Source organism: Pelodiscus sinensis, chromosome 5 (assembly GCF_052426305.1).
Source record: "Pelodiscus sinensis isolate ZL-2025 chromosome 5, ASM5242630v1, whole genome shotgun sequence".
In the NCBI taxonomy this organism is placed as follows: Eukaryota; Metazoa; Chordata; order Testudines; family Trionychidae; genus Pelodiscus; species Pelodiscus sinensis.
This window is the reverse complement of record NC_143056.1, coordinates 84,227,365-84,240,011: the sequence shown is the minus strand read 5'-3', so window position 1 is coordinate 84,240,011 and position 12,647 is coordinate 84,227,365. Positions and strand designations below refer to the sequence as shown.

General features: G+C 48.8%; 1 protein-coding gene across 5 annotated transcripts in view; it reads right to left on the bottom strand.

Moving 5' to 3' along the window:
- The window catches only part of NR1H3 (nuclear receptor subfamily 1 group H member 3), a 78,217-nt gene that overhangs the window by 35,252 nt on the left and 30,318 nt on the right, over nucleotides 1-12,647 (bottom strand). Inside the window, exon 1 of one of the 5 annotated variants that reach the window (XM_025190880.3) lies at nucleotides 4,225-4,449. The exons of 3 other annotated variants lie outside the window; for them this stretch is intronic. The gene's annotated coding sequence lies outside the window, so the exon portion shown is untranslated. Of the gene's footprint in view, nucleotides 1-2,942; nucleotides 3,149-4,224; nucleotides 4,450-12,647 lie in introns of those variants that run through there. One more of the 5 variants, XM_089778569.1, reaches the window with a different exon arrangement.

Sequence of the window (12,647 nt, the reverse complement as noted above, 5' to 3'; positions counted from 1 at the left end):
GAATCCCGGATTTTAGAGGTTCAACGTGTTCCCATTTGACTGGTCAGATTTAAAATCTACCTATTTAATTAAACTAGTTTATACTTGAAAAGCTGCACGAGGCAAGGACTATGGGAATGTTGCTAGGAATCCAAATGACACTAACAACTAGAAGGGAACAGTTGGCCCCTTACTAAAACTCAGTGCAGGGTTTTGGTTGGCTAGTTCCCAGTATCAAAAGGAAGGGGAAAGGTCTTTGAGAAATCAGGATCCTGAGACTGATAGCCCTCGGGAACAATGGAAAGAAGCCAGCAGTCCAGGTCAGCCTGACTGCTAAGACAGGCAAGCCAAGGAGAGTGAGGATCTCTGTGCTCCTTTGTTGAGCTAAGTTTTCTGCCTGGGTCAGACTGAGTGGGGCAGAACTAAGGAAACAACATGTGCCTGAACTGAGTTGGGGAGGGGAGCCCTGCCAACCAGAGACACAGCCCAGTAGCAGAGCCAGGCTAAGGCAAGTTGCAGCCAGTGTCCCTGAGACACAGCCCAGCAGCAGAGCCAAGCTGGGAGCAGAGTTGCAGCCAGAAGGGCCAGAGAAGCACCCCAGGTGCTAAAGACAGCAGAGCAGAGGCTGGAGCTGGGTGCAGTGAACAGCAGGGGAGAGTAGGGTGGATCCTGGGTAGAGGCCTAGCAGACGGGTGGTGGGGGGACTCTACCTGCCAAGTAGGGTTGCCAGATGTCCGGTATTCAACCAGTTTTGGGGACCTCTGTCCGGTAAAAAAAAAATCTAGAAAATACCGGACATTTCCTGGTTTTCTGGCGGGGCGCCGGATGGAAGCCTGGCGAGGGAGGAGGGAGTGACTGGGCGGCGCCGTGTGATCGGCGCTGGGAGCCCTGGTTGCGTGGGAGGAGGAGGGGCAGCCCGGTCCATGCTCCTGCGCGCTGGTCAAGCGCGTGGTGGAGCCGCAGCCAGACTGATTCGCGTGGGACGGGAGTGCCCTGAGATCTGCACAGCCCGGGTCAGTCCTGCTCCCTGCCGGCTGATTCACTCCCCCGCCCCCTCCTAGCCTGCCGGTGGGTTGATTCTCCCCAACTTCTCCTCCCGGTCTTCCCCAGCCAGTCCCTCCCCAGCCCCCCGCTCTGCCTCCTGCTGGCCAATTCCTGTTCCGGATCTTTCCCGGCCAGCCCTGCTGCCAGCGTCCAGTTCTCCCCTCCTCCTCCTCCTGAGCTGCCCTGGCCAGCTCTGCCCCCGCCGGCCGCCGTCTCCCCCCCCCCCCCCCCCCCGATATCCCCCAGCCAGCCCCTTTCCACCCGACCCCCCCACACACCAACCAGCCCTGCTTCCCGTCGGCCCCCCCATCACCCCCTGCCAGCCCCGCTGCCCCCCACCGCCCTTAGCTCTGTTTCCCGGCACCTCTACTCCCTCCCGGCCAGCACCTCCCCCCTTCCCCTGTGAAGCGTGTCTGGTATTTTTTTTTATGACTATCTGGTAACCCTACTGCCAAGAGGCCTTGCAGACCAGACTGGGGAGAAGGGTCCTGCCACCTAGAGCAAGTGTCTGACCTGAAGATTCCCTTCAGCATAGCCAGGGCCTAAGGAGGAGGCCTGGGACCTACAAGGAACAGACTGAACTGTCCTGACATGCCAGAGACACTGTGTGTGAGGTCTCCGTTCCATAGAGTGGAGTGATGTGTCTTCCATTAACTTTTTCCATGTTTCCTTATTCTTTTTTTATTTTGATTTTGATTGTTTAATAAACCGTATTTGCTTTGAACCGCATGTAATCATCAGTGGGTCAGGGAAGCATTCAATGTGAAGAGGACACTCTGGAGTAGGAACACATTAGTTCCTGCCCCAGCTAACCACAACAAGGTTAGGGGTCAAGCTCTCAGGAATCCTGGGCCCAGCCTTGTTGGGGTTGCAAGGGCTCTGCCATACACGGGAGTGAAAGGGCAGCCCTTGAGGTCAAGGAGGCCTTTGGGTAAAAGAAGGGGTATCAGGAACTCAGATCCTTTCACTAGCCCATTTCACCAGAGTAGCACAGAAGTCAGGAACGTTCCCCACAATAGCAGGACCATTCCCTTGCCTACACAAGCATAAATTGAGACATATTATTGAGTCTGGTGGACCCCTGCCTCATTGCATTATATTCTGCCAGATTACACATGCAGGAGGTTTAATGCCCATGGGCCATAGTAAAACATGATCTGTGTAAACAAGGCCTTAGCCTAGGTAAGATCAGTGTAAAGAATAGAGAGTCCCTTTCCCTTTGGTGCATGTATTCTTTAGTCCCTGAGCTACAGGAGAAATAGATTCTTAAAGAAGAAATAAAAAGGCAGCAAAAGGGAAACTCATGAACTATCAAAAAGAATAAAAAAATGCAGCATAGTGAGCTAATGTATCTGGAATTGGGCAAACACAAGAAGGCTCCTTATGCCTTTGTGCCCAAAGGCAAAGAAGATAGTTACAGCTAGCTTGAAAAACACTCCGAGGTCACGGTTACAGTGAACAGAAGTAAGGTTGCCAAGTGTCCGGTTTTGAACTGGACAGTCCAGTATTTGAGCTTTCTGTTCAGGAAACAAATTGAGAAAATATAAATGTCTGGTATTTTCTAAATAAGATGTAATGTAGATTGTGATGTAACGTCAAGTGTGTCCGGTATTTTTGTTGAAACCCTCTGGCAACCCTAAACAGAAGTCCTCTGTCGATGGGATCTGTAGATGAACAAATCCCACACCCACTGTTTGTTCGCAGTCTCACATCAGCTTCACGTTGGCACAGCTCAGAGCAGCATGTCCAGGCATGTTTGGGCATGACAGGCAGAGAACTGAGTATAGTTGCCCTGAGGTAGATTCTGCTGAGCATACCTTTGCTCATGAAATAACAATTATGCGGAAGCCTTCCCCAAAGCACTGTTTTCCTTTTACCTTTATGGATGCAGTAGCAGCTTAAGGCTAATGGTGTTTTACCTGTATGCAAACTGCAGTATCTGTCTACTGGGGGGGAGGGAGGGAGGAACTGGTCAGCAGAGCCTACGGTTGCCAGGTGTCCGGTTTTGAACCGGACAGTCCAGGATTTAAGCTTTCTGTCTGAGAAACAAATTGAGAAAATACCAGACATATAAATGTCTGGTATTTTCTAATTAAGTTTTATTATTATCATGAGAATCAGTACGTAGTTGCGTACTGTCTGACTGGTACACATGCTCACACTGCGTGAGCATGTCTACCAGTCAGGCAGTACACAACTACACAGTAGAAAGGAGAGGGGCAGGGTGAGGCCAGGGCAGGATGGAATCCCTGGGGCCGGACTCGCCCGTGTGCCCTGCCGGGACCGTGTGCGGGACGGGCAGCACCCCGGGATCTGCGTGTGCCCCGGCCAGTCCTGCTTCCCACCACCTGGTTCCCCCCGGCTCTTCCCCCCAGCCAGTGCCGCTCCCCCAGACCCACCCTGCTTCCCGCCAGCTGGTTACCCCCCCCCCCCCCGATCTCCCCTGGCCAGTCCCGCTCCCCCTGACCCTCTCCCAGCCAGCCCTGCTTCCCACCAGCCGGTTCCCCTCCGCTCTTCCCCCCCAGGCAGTCCCGCTCTCCCCTACCTCCTCCCGGCCAGCTGTTCCCCCCCCCCACACACACATTTTTTTTTAATCTCCCTTGTCCAGCCCTGCTCCCCCAACCTCTTCCTAGCCAGCCTCGCATCTCTCCTGGCCGCCCCCCTGCCCCTCATCTGAGATAAAGCGTGTCCGGTATTTTTTTGAAATCATCTGGTAACCCTAGCAGGGCCTCCTAAGAGGAGTGGATCATCAGTGATGACAAGATGGAAAGTCTATACAATGAGTAATAACTGATTTTCATTTTCAATTTTTTAAAGTATCTTTTCTAATTCCTTTCTCACATTAAGATGGAATCTCTGTATGCTCACCATGAATATAAATCATCATTTTCATGTTATAAAACCAGATCAAGTGTCCCCATTCCATGCACTAACACTAACAATAAGTCAAAGACAAAGAGGTAGTGACTCACTTTCCACCTTAGCACAGGGCTAGGCAAATCCTACTGAAAGCTGTACTTCTACTCACTCTACAAGTGGCCAGGTGTCACAGGAAGCAATATAAAGATTTAGGGTTACATATTCAAAGGGTTGAGGTTTTACCTCCCTTTTGTATCAACAATTGGGTAGTTAAAAAGTACAAGTGCCCAGATTTGCACCTAAAATTCAATTACAGATGTAAAAATGTGATACTAATTGTACCCGCAAAAGGAAAACTTTATCTTCCCGATACAGCCTGCTGTGCTGCTCCACCTGTTGGTCCCAGCACCTGGTGTCACTTCTGAAAACCAGAGCTGGCAAAAAATGATAAGACAGGGCAACCCCCCACTTCCAAATGCAGCAAATGAAACAGAGAACTCCACTGATTGCAGCTTCCAATGAGGAAGTCATCTAGGTGAAAGGCTGGGGGAAGCAGTTCTTCCACTGTTCTCATGACTGATATTCATGTGTCAGATCAAGGCGCCAAGCACTTCCGAGATATGCTGGAACCAGCTTCTGCCCCCACCCCTCCTGGAGACAGCAGAACAATTCAGAGACTGAATGTCTCAAATTCAGCACTTTGGTAACCCTTGTGTTTCAAACTGCAGGCAAAGTACCCATAAAACACCATGATACAAACCACAGCATTCCGTCTTGTGCCCTGAAGTGAGTGCTCCCACCCTCTTACCCACAGAGCCCATGCAGCCAGCGTTCCCACTCCCACGGCCATGGTTCTAATCCTGTCCCACACAGAAGTCTCTATAGCAGCAGTTCCCAACCACCGATTTGCAGACTGGCAGTAGGCCACGAATCCCTGCCTTCCGGGCATACTGCCCACTGGTGTTCCCCACACAGCAGCAGGGTGAGTGGCCCAGCAGGCAACCGTGTGTGCTGAGGCTGGAGCCAGGGCCACAGTGAGGTTGTACCTACTGGGGGCAGGCTCACCTTGGCCCTTGTTGTACCTACTGGGGCAGGCTCTGGAGGCCGCTACATGACCTGGCTGGCAGGGCCACGTAATGGGTAGCTGCACTGCTCGGCTGGGGCAAAGCATGGCATGGAACCCAGCTGCCATGGTGCTCAGCAGGGGCCCAGCTACTGTGAGCACTACAGCAGCCAAGTTCCACATAGTGCTTGGCCCCAGCTGACCACTGCAGCTGCACTCAGCAGGGGCCCAGCTACCACAGCACTCAACTGGGGCCAAGCACCACACAGAGCCCAGCTGCCACGGCACACTATGGGCTGCCTGCAGCCCTCCCACCGTGCAGGGAAACACTCTGCTCAGCTGGCAGCTAGGAGGCAGCAGCACGGCTAGGTGAGGCGGGTAGGGCAGACATGGAGGACTCTTGGACTGGGCTAGTGCGGGGGGGGCTCTGTGGATATGGGGCTCTAAGAGGCGTGGTGCTGTCACTGAAGGGCACAGTGACATCCAGGATGGGAAGCTGGTACTGGGACTAGTAGTGAGGACTGGGGGGCAGAGCTGGCACAGGGGAAAGGGCTAACATTGGGGACTGGTGCTGGCACGGGAGACCTGGGGGGGATTGGGTGCAGTGGGGCTCTGGAAACAGAAGGCTGGCATTGAGGCATTTGGGTTGGGGGGTCGGCACTAGGAAACTCTGAGGGCAAGAGGCTGGAACTGGGGTGGGGGTTGGGTGCAGGGGATTCTGGGGTCAATGGCTGGTGCTGGGGGGTAGTGGTGGGATGAGGGGCTCTAGGGGTTAGGGTTGGCACTGCGAGCCGGGGCTTTTTAGACCACGGACCGGCAAATCCAATCACAAACTTTTGGCATACTGGTAACATTTTATTTGCATATTTGAATGTTCATTATTTGCATAATGAATATGCAAATATTTGACTAAAATGATACAGGTCCACCAAAAGTCTGTGAATGGGTTTGCCAGTCCTCAGTATAAAAAAAGTTGGGAACCACTGCTCTATAGAGCCACAGTTCTTATCCATTCCTCCACAGGCACTAACCTCACTGCCTGAGCTCCTACCCCATCCTACAAGCAACAGTTCCATTCCAGTTCCCAAAAGAACTTCCCCTCCATTCATTCCAGAAATCTTCCATCTGGTCAGTGACCAACAGTCCCAGCTGCCTGGAATTCTCTTCCCTAGCCACAAAAGTTACAAGTAAAGGAAATTACTTTGGGCAGAGTTCAGTTTGTGCACAATAAACCAAGTAGTGCGAAAGCAGTCACAATGACTTTTCCCCTGCTAAGTATGACTGTCTCACTCACTCACTCTCAGTCCCACCAAGCCCCTTGCCCTTCCTGGAGGGACCAATGCATTCTGTGAGAAGCCCTGAGTCTCAGGAGCCACAAAAACTTCCTCAGAAACTACATATTAGCTTTGTACAGATAGTCCCTGTTCCAGGCATGTGTGCCCCTAAACAGAGCCTGGTGTTGTAGATGGCACAAGGAATGAGAGACAAGAGTCAGTAAGAATTGGAGGAGCCTCTTTCTTCCCCGAAGCAAATTCTTAAAGGAAGTGCTGAGGCCTTTTAGGAAGCTTGTGAAAATCTGTGGAGTGGTACATAACACGGATGCTGGCTAGAACACTATGTCACTGCAGCACTGGCCAGCCACCTGCTGAAAGAACGTGTGACAGAGGGACAGCGCCTGTATGGCATGTATGTGCATCCATCGATATGTCTGCAAATATAATTGTGTCTACATACCCCTGACTGTATTAGGAGGGTTATTCCTGCATGTACTTCTCTGTGTGCATGAACACACTCTGCTCAAAAAACTGTACTTGTGTGCACATCCTCATGTATATGTGCTCACAAGTGCACTTCTCGCCATGTGTCAGTGGAATTGTGCCTTTGTGTATATGTAACCCACACAACTAGGCTATGTCTACACTGGCAGGTTGTTGCGCTAGAAGTATGCAAATGAGGCTAAGCGTGGAATATTGCCGAGTCTCATTTGCATACCTAATGAGCCGCCACTTTTGCGGAAGAGGCTCTTGCGCTAGCACAAGCTGTCTACACTGCCCCCTCTTGCACAAGAAAAACCCTCTTGCGCAATGCCGCTACACTGATTATTTTCAGGAACGATGGCGTTGCGCAAGAGGGTTTTTCTTGCGCAAGAAGGGGCAGTGTAGACAGCTCCTTCTGGCACAAGAGCCTCTTCCGCAAAATGGTGGCTCATTAGGTATGCAAATGAGGCTCGGCAATATTCCATGCTTAGCCTCATTTGCATACTTCTAGCGCAACAACCTGCCAGTGTAGACATAGCCCTAGCGTGGTTTACTGACCAATGCAATGGCACCTAGACTACAGCAACAGCGAAGATCAAGAGACCTGTACAGCACAAGACTGAGAGCCAGCTGGCTTTTAGCTCAGAGGGCAGAGGCTCCTATACTCAACTCCAGAGGTCCCAGGTTCAAATCTGCCTGGTAGTGGTTACAAGTAGGGGCTCGTCCAGTATGTGGGTCTCTGAAGCTCAGGATGTGCTTCCTCACTGAGGGAAAGTATGTAACCCATACCCTTAGTGTGGTTCACTGACCAATACAGTGGCACCTAGACCACAGCAACAATTAAGATCAAGAGAACTCAGTCTACAGCATGGGCTGGGAGCCAGCTGGCTTTTAGCTCAGAGGGTGGCGGCTCCTCTACTCAGCTCCAGAGGTCCCAGGTTCAAATCCACCTGGAGGCAATTACATATACTCCTGTGTACCAGCGCTGGAGTCTTTGAGAATATAACTAAGTGAACAAGCGCATTTGACAGGGAGTCCTAACTTTCATATGTAGACACTTAAGGCATGTGCCCATATATTGTAGGCTCCTAAATTTGTTCAAACTTGTAAAATTCACGTTTGGGCATCTAAGAACAAATTTGATCCTCAGTCTGAAAGCTGGGACCACAGTATCCTACAAAAAAGTTTTCTGAAATCTTAATTGACAATGGTTCATTTCTGACCCTGTCATGTTCATAAAAAACTAGTTACAGGTCTGAATGACTGAAATAAAAAACAAAGCATTGGCTTGGGTTATGCATCTAGTAGGGTCCCACAAAATAACTGTTATACCCTAAGTATGAGCTTGCCATATGATAGGACAGCATAAAAACATACACAGGCAGACCCATTCTCTCCCATCAGAGGAGTGGATGGGGCCCAGTGTCCTGGTGCTCTAATGAGCATCTTCTCTTTTATACTATCTAGCAGATTTTCACCAACTTCCTGAAAGACATTAGTACTTCCTCTGAGCTTGTCTCTGGAAGCAAGGGGTTCTTTCCAGTTCTCACTGGCTCACTTGTTTCTCCTGTGCTCTACAGAACCCTTTTTGCAGGCTTTGCTGATTAAACCAATGTACAGATGGTCTGATTTAATATCATCAGCAAGTATCAGTTAAGAAGGTAGATACTTCTTGTTAATGACAGGCATAGATCATACTAAACTGGAAGGAGTTGCTAACACCCTTTCAGGAAAAAGAAATAATCCAAAGGGACCTAGAGAAATTAGACACACAGGGAAAAAAAAGAGTGTCAAGAAAATAAGGTGAGACTCAGCATGGGGAAACAGAGCTTCAATTAATTCAATTATGGGAAAAATAATTCAATTATGAACTGTATAAACATTCAGAGAGCAGAGAGATAGTCCCTGTCAGTATAGTTCTGGGGAAACTGAGATCAGCTCTAGGTTCAGGTCTAAGTTTCTGGAACAGAGAATAGAATCTCCCCATATAGCTTTTGGGAGACCCCATCTGAAATAATATAGTAGTTTTGACCTCTCAGTACCAGAAAGATGTCCACAAAATGAAAGGAGTACAGAAAAAAGCAACAGAAGGAAGAGACTGAAGCAATTAAGTACATTCAGCTTGTCTAATGAAAGACTGGAATGGCAGGGAGACATAACAGTATCTGAGAAGTGTTAAGTACCAAGGAAAGGAGGACTTAATTTGTGTGAGAGAGAGATTGAGTTAGATGAAACTAGGAAGCGGGGGGGGGGGGATTTTAATGGTTAGATCTACTAGACTGTGGAAGAAAGGAAAGTGGGAAAGCACCATTCCAGTATTTAGAACACTGAAAAGCAATCTTGCCAATGTCCTGGAATTTTCCCTCTAGGGAGTAATCCTAAGAGACAAGACATGTGAAATAGCTGTACAAATGGGACTCATTCTTGCCTTTAATGTTGATGATGCAAAGAATTGCCCACAGCTTCCCAACAGCCTGGTACAGATGAAACCTCTCCCTTGCCTCTATCAAGTGCAGTAGCCTCTTCTAAGCAAAGCAAGGGAAGAATGAGACTGTCAAGGGAGAGTCAGGTTATTCCTCTGAACTTCCTCGAACTGTTCTGACCACTGAATGTTGCCCCAACTGAAGAGAAGCCCCGAGATATTTACCAATACCTGTCTACTGAGTTGGTTTGCATGAGAAGCCCCCAGAATGTTTCTTATATGATAAAGGAGCAATGGGAAGAGGCTTCAAACCAGATTAATTTTATCCCAGGCAGGAAGAAATACAGAACTGAAGTAACAGACATGGAATTCGCAAAAGCGACGAGGAGTCCTGTGGCACCTTATAGACTAACAGATTTACTGGAGCATAAGCTTTCGTGGGCAAAGACCCATTTTGTCAGATGGATCTGATGAAGGGGGTCTTTGCCCACAAAAGCTATGCTCCAATAAATCTGTTAGGCTGTGTCTAGACTTGCCACTTTTCCGGAAAAACTTGCCAGCTGTCTACACTGGCTGCTTGAATTTCCGCAAAAGCACTTACTTCCTACTGTAAGAAATCAGTGCTTCTTGCGGAAATACTATTCTGCTCCCGTTCAGGCAAAAGTCCCTTTTGCGCAAAGCTTTTGTGCAAAATGGCAAGTGTAGACAGCTCAGATTTGTTTTCCGCAAAAAAGCCCCGATCCTGAAAATGGCGATCGGGGCTTTTTTGTGGAAAAGCGCGTCTAGATTGGCACGGACGCTTTTCCGCAAAAAGTGCTTTTGCGGAAAAGCGTCCGTGCCAATCTAGACGCTCTGTTCCGAAAATGCTTTTAACAGAAAACTTTTCCATTAAAAGCATTTCCGGAAAGTCACGCCAATCTAGACGCAGCTTTAGTTTATAAGGTGCCACAGGACTCCTCGTCACTTTTGCAAATTCAGACTAACATGACTACCCCTCTAATAATTGACAGACATGGAATTGTCTCTTTGTTATGTTTGCACAGGCCTAGCACAATAGGGCCTGTCCCCCTAGATACTACCACAATGCAAATAATAAATATAGTAATCCAGGCCAAGCCAGGATCAGACCCTGGGGACTTTTCTCCACTCCACTTCAGTATACAGGCTCTTGGCAGCTCTTGCCCTTCTATCCCTACAGATGTCCCACTGACCATAATATCTCACATTATCCTACATCCTTTGGTGAACCCGGGATTGTTCCCTTCCTGGAGAGCTCATGGGCATCTTTGTGCTAAGAATGCTCATTCCCAAACCCCAAAACAGACTGGGTTCAAATATGGCCAATTCCAATCTCACAACAGGGTCCACAAAGTTCTCAGAGAAAAAAATGAAGCCACCCCAGTATCTGCCCTGAAAGCAGCAAACAATTATCCAGCTCACCTAGCTGTTCCTGCAGCAAAGCCTCCCTTTCTGCCTGTTTCTCTCGTTTCTTTTTTCCTTCAGTGCCAATGGCTGAGAGTTTGCCTTTGCCCTGATCTCCCTCCCATCCAGGATCTGGGAGGCCTGAAGGCCCCACAAGAGCACAAACAGTGACAGAGTAAGCAAGCACTAGTACTTTGAGGCCAGTGAATTCTCAGAACGGGCTGTGCTTCTCTGCTCCCTCCCTCCCTCTGGGTTGCCGGATGCCCTTGGTCCTGTAACTGAGAGAAGAAGAAAGGATAAGGGGTTACTCAAGTTCATTCACACTGTACACAGGACTCCCTTTGGCAACTTTTCCTGTTTGCCTGTAAACGCCAGCTCTCCTGAATGAGTAAGTGATGACGAGAAAGGTTGATTTGTTCCCTATGGCTCAGAGTTGGGGATGAGTTAGAGAATAGTGTCAGGATTTCATAAAGTTATGTTTACTGGTCTGGAGTTTCCCATGGTGTCATCTGCCGAAATTCTGCTAGACTTTGGCAGAGAGCTCAATCCAGGTGTGGACAATGGCTGCCTCAGGGCTTGTCTATATGAACATTTAGACCACAGCAACCTGTGGTATCAAATCAATCCTGCAATGGCTTGCCATGCACTGACTGTCCCTTTGGATCCTGCTGACAGGCATTAACAGCTCCTTGGTGTGCTATGATCTATCCTAACTTTGAAACAGGACTAGATCAATGTGCACTGAGGAACTGTTAGGGTGCATCAGAAGAGTCCACACAAACAAAGAGCATGCAGCAGGTTAGTGCAAGGTAGAGTCACACTTTTCATCTGCAAAGCCCTTTGGAAACAAGCAAATGAACCACCTTTAAAAAAAATAAATAAACCACCCTGGAAGATAGGGGGGACCACTGTCATGATCCTTGCCAGTCAAAGGCCTTCTGCAGCCCAGAACTACACAAGAAGAGAAAAGGGAAGAAGAATTACAATGAAAAAATGAAGCTAACATCTTCCGGATTCCCCAGAATGCCCCAGCACAACTCCTTGGTCTGAAACTCTACTTGTCACTAATTCCTCTGGGAAAGAAGATGGCCTAACCTATCACCAGCGTTTAACAAATGATAGAAAGTACACAGGAAAGTTATCCCAGGGAAGCAGAGACCCAGGGAGGGCAAATGAATTGCCCAAAGTTATCTGGTGAGTCAGCAGCTGAGCCAGCACTAGAACTCAGGACTTCTTGCTTCCTACTCCCAAGCCTCAATCTCTATGGGTATGGCTAGACTACATGGCTCTGTTGACAGAGCCATATAAACTAGTTTACCCAACACAGGCAAAGAAGCGGGGATTTAAATAATCCCTGCTTCATCAAAATAAACATGGCCACCGCGCTGTGCCGACAATCAGTTGATCCGGCACAGTGTGGCAGTCTAGACGCAGATCCGTCAGCTAGGGAAGCCTTTGCTGACTGATCCTGTAAACCTCGTTTCACGAGGCATAAGGGATTGGTCAGCAAAGGCTTCCCCAGCTGACAGAGCCGCGCCTAGACTGCCACGCTGTGCCGGATCTGCTGATCGTCGGCACAGCGCGGCGGCCATGTTTATTTTAATGAAGCAGGGATTATTTAAATCTCCGCTTCTTTGCCTATGCCGGGTTAACTAGTTTACATGGCTCCGTCAACGGAGCCATGTAGTCTAGACATACCCTATAAAGCAGGTATGTTGCCTCTCTAATTTCTACAAAATTGGGCAACTACTTGTGCCCCAGCAGCAAGGTGTAAGAGGAAAACAAAAAGGAGAGAGATACGGGGAGTAGGAGAGGAATGATAGTAACACTTACTGTACAGCAACATACTTGGGTTTTTTTAAATCATCTTCCATCCTTTCTACTGTCTGTTTCACCAACTTGTTGCATCCTGCCATAACCTATATTGTATGCTCTTTGGAGTACTGACTTTTTTACGAAGTGCCTGTATAGGCCCTGACTGATTTCTATTCCAATATAAATAAATGATAATAAAGGAGGAGAAAGATTTGGTATCGGGCTGAGAAACAGACAGGAAAATCATGAAGATTCCAAAGACCAGCAGGGAAATATTTTTACTCCC